We start from the raw sequence: 12,151 nt of genomic DNA, 5'->3' as shown, positions 1-12,151 counted from the left end.
AATTGGCAAGGGGGTTTGGGAAGTGAGTGCACACTCCAAAACGGGCCAAGGAAAAGGGGATAGATCTTCTAAGGAGAGGAGATTCTCCCTATCCAGTCAAGCAGGAAGGTAGCTCTGGAAAGTGAAGAGATCTCTGGTTGGGTATGGTTGGAAACTGCCTGAGACCTTCAGATTCAGTTAGCGACTGAAGGAAAGTACTGCAGTTTGGAGAAAAGGGATTGGGGTACTAGAAAGTGGGTACCTATATTCCTAACTCCAAAAATGACAGAGAATACTAAAAGGAAGCATTTACAGCATTTTGGGGAAATCAAGGGAAGAAAAGCCTCAGAACATAAGCATTTAAATATCTGTGTAAAGTATAAGAACTGAAATCTGTGCATGTTCTGATTTTACCTCAGAAATATATTTGTTTAATTACTGCATAAATTTTCAGCCCGATTTCACCTGACTTTTCCCTTCTAAAATAAATAAACTATTCATTATGTATTGCTTGAGTAGAACAAAGGCTCCTAAGGCCTACAAAGCTATTGATGTTTGGGTGCCAGCATGGCCAGTCAGAACTGTTGCTTTGTAGTCCAATCGCTGTGCTCAAAAGTAGATACTTATATATAGTTCATGCAAACGAAGGATTCTAGCTGCTTACATTGTACTGGTTGTTGTAAAAGAGGGAGTGGATTCTACAAGTATAAATTGGTTACTGGGGTTTTTTTTAGTGCTTAATGCCAAGTTTTATTTATTTAATGCCAGTTACAGACTCTCCCCCCAAGATGGGCAGGGTACAGAGGTATGCGTCATTACGCAAGATGGATTAGAGCAACCCAGCAGGACATGTTGGTGAGAGAACTCTGGGGGGAGCCAGCGCTTTGCAGCTCAGTCACTGGACTCATCCAAGGTGAGACGATTGAAGAGGTACTCGCCTAGGCCATCCTCACTGGCATGCACATGCTTCAGGTTGGTCAGGTGATCCTCCAGCTTCTTGATCAGCTTCACCTCCTCATCAAGGTAGTGAGTCTCTAGGAAGTCACACGAGAGGATCCACATGGCGAGAAGCAATTTGGTGCAGTTCCAGCAGGGCCTGGTTCATGCTCTTCTCCAGCTGAAGGGCGAAGGCCATGGCAGAGGTTCCATTCCCTCCTTCATCCTGCTCTGGTTTTTAACATCCTGCAGAACATTTCTCCCTCCATGGCGGTTTTGGACAGTTTCTCAGCTTGTTCATGTTTCTCTTCAGACAGATGCCAAAAAAGGACGCAAATTTGGATAAAGCCACATAATCCCGGGTGAAATAATAACCCAGGGACAGGTAGGCGTAGCTGGCATGGAGGAACTGGTTGACCAAGCGGTTGACCCCAGCTTCGCTCTCAGCGTGGTAGTTCTGGCGCACCTGGGAGCTCATGGCGCAAACGGAGGCAGTGGGCTGGTTAGCTGGACTGGCGGAGAAATGGAGGATGGGGGAGTCGCGACCCTGCTCTATTCAAGTACTGTTGAAGCAAGATCTGGAGGAAGACAGCCAAGGAGGACCCATCTCATGAATTGGCTACTATTGAGCCTGAGTCTCCAGTCTGTCTGCTTCCAGTCTCCAATAAAGACGTTTATTATAATAAAGAGCTGTAAATCTCAATATGCAATACTATTTTGCTATTTTTTTAATTTTAAAAAGGCCCCTGGTGCCATTTCTGTTGTTTAAAGACAAAGGAATGTCATAGCATCATAGACCAAATGTGAAGTAATAAATGTTTTTCTTTTATGGCATTGCCTTCACCAAGAATTTATTTAGGCATGTGACTTTGAAATATCTTCTTAGCTCTGTCTGTGCCATTTTTTATCAGGAAAAAGGCATGAGAGGAAGGCTTTTAAAAAATCCATCCTCTGAAGTCATGGTACCAATATGAACTGGGCCCCTGCACACCTTCTGAGTTACTATTAAAAAACACTAGATGTTATAGGTATAGTAATATAGTTGAATCTAGTTTTAACAAGTCATGGGAAAGAATGCTTAACTGCTCCGTCTCTACAAAAGAGTGGCAAATCATCTTAACATTCAGCTACTTGCATAAATATGAAGGAAAAATTCTATAATGTGGTATTATAGTGGCACTTAATGCTACACCAATTAATTAAAATCTTCAGGATATGTTGGTGATATAATTGAAGATTTTAACTATATGTGGTGGTTATGCCATCCAATTAATAGATTCTGGAGGAAAAGTGCTAATGAAGTATATGATGGTATACAAAATTCCAGACGATCTCAAGATTCTTTTGTTAGGTCTTCTGTTTTTATTATTTATTAAGTACTTCATTTATACTCCACCTGTTCCCCTAGTGGGGATATAAAGCAGTTTACAGCATTCTCCTCCCTTCCATTTTATCCTTACAGTGATCCTGTGATGTAGATTAAGCAGATTCTGACAGATTACATAACACTAAAACAAAGAAGCATGAACTTAAATGTATTTCCTGACACCAAAATGATAGTTTTTTAAAAAGAAATTTTATTTAAAAATAAAAGATGTAAAAATTAGAAAGTGTATAGTAAAAAATTATACAAACACTAGATTGGAAATTGAGTTGAGATTTATACAATCTTATATAAACAGTACATTTGGATTTAGTTAGAAACTTATACAAGCGAATGATAGGAATGACTATTGGAAACTACGGGAGAGGCTAGATTGTGCAGGCTTTGAGGAGGCACCATTCTCACTGTTTCTAGACAAGATGGGGAATGGAGAAGAGGGACATATAAGCCCATAGCAATAGCCTACATAGATTCTTCTGCATCCAATATGTATAATTCATTTATGTGGAATTTGGTGGCTCAATGTGGATTGGAACCATCATGTTAGGGGAGGGGATTTTTATGCCTTCTTTTGAAATAATATGTTTCCTTTGGGGAAACATGCAAGTCAGTCACTGATGGATTTTCGCTGGAGCAAAAAGTGTGTGCGTGTAGGTTTATATACAATGAACTACTTGACCCTAATATGAAATTTGTATGGACATTTGTTTGAAAGTTCACAGAATACCACATGCAAGCAAATTAAATCATCTATGATGATATGCCTAGCAAATAATTTCCTTCAATGAAACATTGTGATTGGAGAAAATGTTAAGCAGACATTTCAGGCAATAGGGCTAGGAAATGGAGAAAAAAGGCCACAAGCTCTCACTCTTCCTAGTCTATACCAATCCTCCCCCCCCTGCTCCCCTCCCCCCCCCTCATTTTCTAAGGCATTTGCTTCTATCAAGTAGAGGAATGTGTTGGAATATTGAGGTAGGGGAAACTAATAGTGTGTCACCAATTACACTGTTGCAGTGTCGCTGATGGGGTTGCCAACCTCCCGGTGGTCACTAGAGATCTCCTGGAATTACAATTTATTTCCAGACTGTAAAGATCAGTTCCTCTAGAGAAAATGGCTGCATTGGAAGGTGGACTGTATGGTATTCTATCCTATTGAAGTCCCTCTCCTCATCAAACCCCACCATCTCCAGGCTTCACCCCCCCCAAATCTCCAAGAATTTACCAATTTGAAGTTGGCAACCACTGTCACTGATGAGTAAAGCGAGAACAGTATGACTGCGAAGGAGGAAAAATTAAGCCAGTGCATATGTTTAAAACTGTCATGCCAAAGTTTGGGGTATTTTTTTAACAACAACAAAAAATCAGAAGTTTGGATTTCTCTGCATGTTTTTTTAAAACCATCAGTTGCATTTTCAATTACCATATTTTACCAAAGTTTTAGGAGTGCCTCAAAAGTCACAAGTTATTGTTATTTAAAGAAATGTTGAAATTGTTTCTTACACAAAGGCCAATTCCGCACAGCTTACCTGAAGCCAGGACGTTGCGGAACATCCCGGAAAAAACACGGAAGATTGCGTTTTCTCACACGAGTTTTGCTCAATATCGCGCAAAACTCACACGAGAAAACGCAATCTTTCGCATTTTTTCCGGCATGTTCCGCAACATCCCGGCTTCAGGTAAGCCGTGTGGAATTGGCCAAGTTCTAATTTCTGAATGCTAAAAGATGAAAAGATTAAATTTTTTGCAGAGTCTGTATTGTAAATTAGGTCAAAATGTTTCAAAAACAAAAAAAGGCACAAATATGATTCTCAAAAGAGATTTACTCTGGTGCAAACTGCAATGATCTCTTTCCTTTTTTACTTTAAAGGTTAAAGGTTAATTAAAATCAATGATCTGGTGGTGAAAATAAGGAAGTGGTTTTAACATACAATGGAGATTTGAGTAAGAAATATTATGTATTCATTCATACATAACATAGTAGACTTGTAAAGCAGTTAAACTGTTTTGGAACACTTTAATAATCTTCATTAAAAGAAAAGTTTTGTTTAAGTGTTTTAACTTATTCCATGTTATTTGTTGAAAATCTGAGATATTTGGGTAGAAGAGGTACAGTGGGAATTCTTTAGTAAGAGAAGGTTTTATGAACAAGTAACTGCAGGAAGAAGAAGAGATCTTTTATTGCTAATAACGGTTGAATAAAAATGGCTTATCAGTATTATCAATAGAATTGCATTTTACAAATGTCTAGAAAGTTAGAAAGAAATTTCAATGTTTATATCTTAGTTAATGTAATTATCTTTCTTGTGGATGCCTATGTTTTAGCTCTACTGTATACTCTTGTTCTGTGTATGCAGTGGATACATGTTTTGTTCTATAACTGTATTAGTGTGTGCTTATGTATATATTTATCATCTATATCCATCTGTAATGTGCATGTTACTTGGGAAATTAATCATGTGTATATTGCTCCCATCAAAATCAGTAAGATATAACATTCTTTAACTTTGTGACCTAGGTACCTTTTAAATTTAAAAATACAGTTGCATTTGTTCCCTGTTTAGTTTCTTTATTAGCGTGGAAATGACCTGTTTGTTTAATTAATGTTTTAGAGGTATGTAAATCAATTATAAAACATGATAGATGTTCCCTTTCTATAGGATAATCTAGGGTTGCCACGTCCCTCTATCCTCCCGGTGGGAGGATTGGGACCTGGCACTTATCTTCCCCAGCTCCGTGGTGATCATGCCCACTTCTGGAAGTGATGTCATCACGCTGGCTGCACAGCGGCGTCACTTCTGGAAGTGGTGGCAGTAGCGGCCACATGGGTGAAAGGGTGCTCCCCACGATCCCAAGGGGTTAAATTGCCTGCTGCGGGGCCCAATTCTACCCGAAACAGGCCCTGAAATAGCTTCGGGATGCGATTTGGGGCGCAGGGGTGTATCACGCCACCCAGGCGTGTGCCCCCCGGGGAACATGCCCCCCTCCAGCCCAGTAAGTGGGCACAAGGGGGAAAGTGTGGGAGCTGGGGATCCCCCGCCCTAGGTGGGGGAATGGCACCCCTAGGATAATCCTATAGTGATCTAAAGTAATTTTCCATCCTCTCATTGCTCTCTTTCCTCCCAGACTCCCATCTACAGAATCTGGCTGGGCAAAAAACAGTATATCGAGACATATCTTAGTGATATCAGCCATCAGCTCTAAAATGCTGGGAATCAAGTCAGTCATGAGTAGCTAGCTGGTCCCAGGAGCAACAGAACAAAAAAGAATCCATGGGCTCCCTTCTGCAGTATGCCACAGGCTTTTTGGCTCTTTCTTGGAGGATTTTATTTTTTCCAAGGACTACAAAGTAAAACATATTAACAAAGAAGAGAATAAGCAGGAGCTGCTGCTGAGTAGATGTCATAAATAAAAGGCATATACCTTCCCTTTGCATCCCCAATGATTACGCGGATCAATCACAATAGCTGAGCCAACAGAATTTCAGTGCACAATGTCTCCCCCCCCCCCATTTTTTTAAATTTCCAAAGCAAAAGCTGAGGAGTCATTTTACTGTGCATGAGAGCCATATCCACAATGAAAGGGCTAGATGCTTACTTTTTATTTTTAATGAAAACTGGAGTTTCAGAGGAATTTGTACACTGTTGCAATATATTGTGTAACATTATATTGCAATAGCAATTGATCAATTACTAATTTTTCTCTTAATCCTAAAAATTGTCCTGTGTTGGCATGGAGGGGAAAATGTCACCCACCAGAGCCTGAGATAAGGAAAACAGTGTTGATATATGCAGGATCTTGAATAATGCGTGCCTTCCCATCCAGGTCACTTAACAATGCGTTTGTACTGACCAAAAACCTGACTTAGAAAAGAACATTCCAAGAATGGGGAAATGATTGGAGAATAATTAGAACACAATACTACTGTGTGCATGCTCCAAAAAAGTGCTGGGTTTAATAGCAGAAATGAAGAAAACCCACGTGGAAGCGATTTAACAGAGTCTCCTTTCGACAATAGGCATGCTTTTCTTTGTGCTAGGGGAAATGGATACTGGGTGCAGAATTCAATGTTTTCATAGTATCCGCTTTTTCTTAAAAGCTGCAAATATAGCTTGAATGTATTATGGACAGAGACCAGTGAAATCCCCAAAACTAGAAGAAAAGCTAAGTGGGATTTCTGGCAATTAGAGCAGTGTTGCACTTTGGCATGATTACAGATTTGTTTAATTTATTAGGACCAAGGTATTCAGACCTCCTTGGTGTACCATGATAAAGAATTTCTAAGAGTATAGTACTCAGAGGTCTGTGAACTATACAATAAGTGCTATTGTCTTATTAGAAATGGGATATAGGACCAAAGCCATGACTAATGGAAACTGAAAACATTACATATGCCTACACAAAAAGTTAGTAGCTATATCAGTTCATAGCAAAACCCAAAATCAATAAAATCCATCTATTTTATTTATTTACTTATTTAGAATATTTCTATGATGCCTCTTCAGAGTCCTGCTCAAGGCAGTTTACAATTAAAAACCACAGTATAAAAACAAGTCATTAAAACACAAGCCATTAATCATAAACAGAGTAAAAACTGTCCATAAAACAGAGCACACAAAAACCTGGTAAGATTAACTCCCTGGTGGGCTGGATAGTGTATGAGAGAAGACGATCCTTCAGGTACCCTGGTCCCAATCAATTTAGTGCCTTAAATGTAAGAACCAGCCCTTTGAATTGGGCCCAGAAACAGGTGAGTAGTCAGTGCAGATCTTTCAGCACAGGGTGATACAATCCTTGTAACCAACCCGGCAGTAACATGGCTACCACATTTTGGACCAGTAGGAATTTCTGAAAGGCAAAGGTAGCCCAGCATAAAGCATATTACAGTAATCTAACTTGGATCACAGCATAGATCACTGGGGCCAAATCACACTTTTCGAGGGCCGTCTGTAGCTGGTGAAACAGCTGGACCTGATAGAAGGCACCATATGTCACGGAGGAGGCCTGAGCCTCCAACCATATGCCAGGATCTAGCAGCACCCACAACCTATGAACCTGCTCCTTCAGGAAGAGTGCGACCCTTCTCTTGGACAGGGTGGATCCACAATTCCTGAGCAGCTTCTGCATTGACTAACAGTATATCAGTCTTGTATGGATTGAGCTTCAGATATTGAGCTTTAGTTATCCATCCCAGTACCTTTTCCAGAAACCTATTCAGGACCTCCACTGATCCACCTGGATTAGCTGTTAAGGAAAAATAGAGCTGGATGTCATCCACATATTGGTGACACTATTCCAAACCCCTGGATGACCAGTGGTTTCATGTTAAATAGCATGGAGGGAATAGGATGGAATTCTGAGGGACCCCACAGCATAAATGCCATGAGGCCAGTCAGCAGTCCCCCAGCACCACCTTCTGGGATTGGTTGGTCAAATAGGAGTGGAACCATTGAAGCAGGTTTCTCCTACTCCAGTCCAACCAACCTCTCCAGAAGGATACTATAGCCAATGATATTGAAAGGTTCTGAGAGAACCAGGAGAATCAAGAGGGTTACACACACACACACACCATCATTCTTCTTGCGAAGGTCATCACTCAGGGAGACCAAGGCTGTTTCCATCCCCAAGCTAGGCCTGAATCTACATAGAAAAGGGTTTAGATCATCTGTCTCCAAGACCACCTGAAGCAATGTATCCATCACCTTCTCAAAGACCATGCCCTGGAATGAAATATTTGCCTCTGGGTGTTTGTTATTTAGCTCATTTGGATCCAGGAATGCCTTCTTCAGTAGGGCTCATAACTGCTTCCTGTAGAGAAACATCTATTACGTCCTGGATCCAGACCGCCAACCTACCTCAGCATGATATGATTAGCCACTTCAAAGCACTGTGTCATCAGGCCTCACCATCCATACCACTAAGACCAGACTGTGCTCCAATAGCATCTTGAGATTGGACCAGTCCAACAGTGGTGTCTCAGACTAGTCAAAGACCAACCAAAATAACAGAACACATTGTGCAAGAACTTTTCATCAGGTTTGGCCTTATTTGCTTCATTTATACCCCCCTTTTTTCCACAATGAGGACCCGAAATGGCTTAGATTCTCCTCTATTTTATCATCATCCTGTGAGGTACGTTAGACTGAGAGAATGTGACTGGCTGAATATTGCCCAGAGAACTTCCATGGCAAAGTAGGGATGTGAACCTGAGTCTCCCAGATCCTACTCTGACACTTTTAAGCACTACCTCACATTGGCTCCTCAGTAGGGCCTGAAAGATATATCCCGCCTGCTTTTTTTGTTGCTGTTCTTCTTTTTACATCCAGCCTGATGAAGTTCTAGATACGTTGAAAGCTTATAAAAATGTGTTGTGTTATTTTGGTTGGTCTTAATAAAAGACATTACATGGATTTGAGTTCTACTCAGTTTATAAGGCACTTGCACCTACACACACTATTTTCTTCTAACAAGCCTTTGCACATTCTTTTCACATCCTTGACAAAGCAAGATAACATGCAATATATGAAGGTTTTCTGAATTAAATATCTGAGAAGATTGTGTCATGATGTTCAATATATCCATAGCAGAAGCGCATGTCCCTATTACAATCATCGTCTTATATTCTAATAGCCAAGTGGCCCTGATCTGAGGATACTTAAATCTGGATATTGGAGCCATAAACAGACAAGATAGATTTGCAGAAAAATCTGAAATCTAGAAAAAATACATTGGGAGGTTTTAAAAAAACCAAAGTGATAAAAACAGCACCTGTGGCTTTAACCAGATGCTCTCAGTGGCTGATGCTAGGCAACCGTAACAGTTTAGCCAGTATTCCAGGCCCGGCTGCTGTCAGTAAAAGGCAGGAAGAGGAGTCATAGACCATTCCAGGGCTGTTTTGGCCTTTGAGGAGAACTCATGGGGTCCAGGCTCAGAAGCAACACTCAGATGACTTGATACCACATGATTTGCATGACTCACCCAAGCCTGGCTGCTTGCCACTGTTCCAAAGCAGCCCCCCAAAGCTTGTATAGTATAGTGGTTAGAGCTTCAGAGTACAATTTGGAAGACCCAGGTTGGAATTACCACTTTGCTGTGGAAGCTCACTGTGTGACTTTGATCCAGTTACACACATTCAGCCTGACCTCTCAGAGTTGTCATGAGAATATGGAGGCAAGGAGAATGATGTAAGCTGCTTTGGGCCCCATTGTGGAGAAAAGCAGTCTATAAAGGAAGTAAATTAAGAAATATAAGTGAAGATGGGAGGCAGATAAAAGTAAGTTATTTAGTGGGTTTGAAGAAGAAAAGGATGTAGGGAAATGTGAGCATATGAAGGCTGCCAAGAGAAAGGGGATACAGGATACAGGAAAAAGTAAAGTACTCCCTGCAAGTCCTTGTTGGCTCCTTACCATGCAATGTGAGCTGGTTCAGCTGGCACCATACAACTGGGCCATAGGGGAGAGACTGCTGTGGGGGAGGTGAAGACTGGGGGGGGGCAAAGCTGGGTGGGAAGGAGAGAAGGAAGCTTGACAAGGGGAGGCAAGGGAAGGGAACAAGGGGAGGCAAGGGAAGGAAAGGGCATGTTAGGGGAGAGGAAATGAGATTTTCCCACCACCACTACAAGTCTTTGCAGGTCCCCTTTGTGGGGAACCCAAGCTGGATCGGTAGAACTCAGACCCAGCTCTTTAAAAACCTACATGTCTAGTTTGACCCTAAGAGAGACTCACTGGTCAAAAGCCATGCAATGGGCTTGGGGATTTTAACACAAGTCTCTCCCATCCTCGTTCAACACCTAACCATTATACCACAACAGCCAGGGCCTGCGCGTCCATTGAGCCAGGTCCAGCCCCTGCCTTGAGTGCTGAGGCACCGAAGGGGGCACCAGAGGGGGCACTGGGGGCAGGGGGCACGCAATGCTGGCATGCCTGGCCCGCAGCTGCTGCAGCCTGCCAGCCCTGCACCGCTGCCGCCACTGCCGCCAACACACACCCCTGGCCAGGCACAGCAGCCGCAGGCCAGGTGCAGCAGCCATCCGGGGCAGCACGTGGAACCTCCCCAGCCACCCACCGTGCCTGACTGGGAGCGCAGGCAGCCAATGGGGCCAGCTTGCTGTGAGATGACGTCACACGCAGTGACATCATCACGCAGTTAGGGGGGTGCACGCATGGAGGGGCAGCTGCGGGCGCTAGAAAACCTGGCGCTGCCCCTGACAACAGCCAACCTCTGAATGGTCTTTTGTGAATGTTGAGTTCCAATTTTTATTTTGCCGTACAATAAACTTTAGTTTAATACATACATCCAGAGCAAGATGGTTACTTTTACTGTCACCATGTCAACTTATAGCACCATCTTGTCACTTGGATACACAGATGGATAGGATTGTACTGTGTGCCTTTGCAATGGTCCACTGCAATGAGCAGCACAACAAAACAGGGAGCTGCAGAAGGGTTAGTGCATTTGTGCACAGGACTTAAGCCCAGCTGAATCACCAAAAACATTGTGTAGTTCATAACTGGGAAAAGAAAAAAGAAGATATGAGGGCTGGAGAACCAACCACTCTGAGATCCTGTTCATCATCACAGAGAAATTTTCCTTCATCTCCTTGCACTGCTGCCATACTGAGCTCCTAAAACATGCACTGTAAGTAAAAAATACATCCTATACTCAATGCTAAAGCTCTATACAATCCCATTGTTTAGATAGGTTGCATGTCTAGGCTAGATTGCCTCTATCTCAATAACCAGCCACAATACAATCAGCATGGGGAGCCCTGATCAGAACAAAGAGACTCCCACAGCCATTTTGTCTCAGAAAAGTGGCACAAGGGGTAAGGCTAATGGCCCCTCCACACATCGTGCTCCTAAGCTTAGTCAGGCCCTGGCATTCTTGGGAACATCAGTCCCCCAATGTCAAGTCTTTCTGTAAAACAGGTCAGGCAATCCCAACCTGACTCATGACAAACATCTCATCTAATTTTGCATTAGAGAGCACATTTCATATCATTATATGCAGAATGCATCCATATTCTCTCTGCTCTTACACCTGTGGAAGTAGGAGAATGAAAGAAAATTAGTGAAAGCAAACAATGGTAAAAGGGCAAAAAGAATGAAAGGAGGGAGGGGCTCCTTCCACAATGACTGAATTACTAAGGACAACAGAATCCCACACAAAAGAAAGCAGGGTAGCTTTGTAACGCTTGTTGGCATTTCCTATGATCATGCCTCTAGACAAAACACACTACAGCGGTAACAGGAAGTGTAAGGATAAGGCAAGTGAATGAGCTCACTTTGAAGGGGGAAAGAACAACCAGACCTAACCACAAGGGCCAACACCCAAACACTAGAGGTAATTCCTACCTCTTCAATCAGCATTTCCAAGATGTTGATTACTGGAACACCAATAACTGTTAACAGTGATGCTTTGATTCATAACTAATATTTACTATACACTGCACACAAGATATCCTCTTCCTTAAAAGATCCAGAGGAGTTAGCCGTGTTAGTCTGTAGTAGCAGAATCGAAGAGACCAGTAGCACCTTTAAGACTAACGAACTTTACTGTAGCATAAGCTTTCGAGAATAAGTTCTCTGTGCTCATCTGATGAAGAGAACTGTGATTCTTGAAAGCTTATGCTACAATAAAGTTGGTTAGTCTTAAAGGTGCTACTGGTCTCTTTTCGATATTCCTTAAAAGGCAGATAGGAGACTGACTATTAGCTTCCTCCAGATCTTTTCTGCCTTTAGTGCCCTTTTTCACATGGTATAGCTGAACCAATGCAGTATCCAGCACCATGCTGAGCTTCCGGTTAGTTTCATGTAGCGAAACACCTGGGGAAAAATTAAAAATAACTACTTG

The 12,151-nt window shown here is 42.1% G+C and overlaps 1 pseudogene; it reads right to left on the bottom strand.

The window, feature by feature from the left end:
* Positions 1 to 870: 870 nt before the first annotated feature.
* Positions 871 to 1,443, bottom strand: LOC129334751 (ferritin light chain, oocyte isoform-like; annotated as a pseudogene).
* Positions 1,444 to 12,151: the final 10,708 nt, after the last annotated feature.

The sequence above is a fragment of the Eublepharis macularius genome, chromosome 8 (assembly GCF_028583425.1).
Source record: "Eublepharis macularius isolate TG4126 chromosome 8, MPM_Emac_v1.0, whole genome shotgun sequence".
NCBI classification, from domain to species: Eukaryota; Metazoa; Chordata; class Lepidosauria; order Squamata; family Eublepharidae; genus Eublepharis; species Eublepharis macularius.
This window is presented reverse-complemented; position numbering and strand designations above follow the sequence as displayed.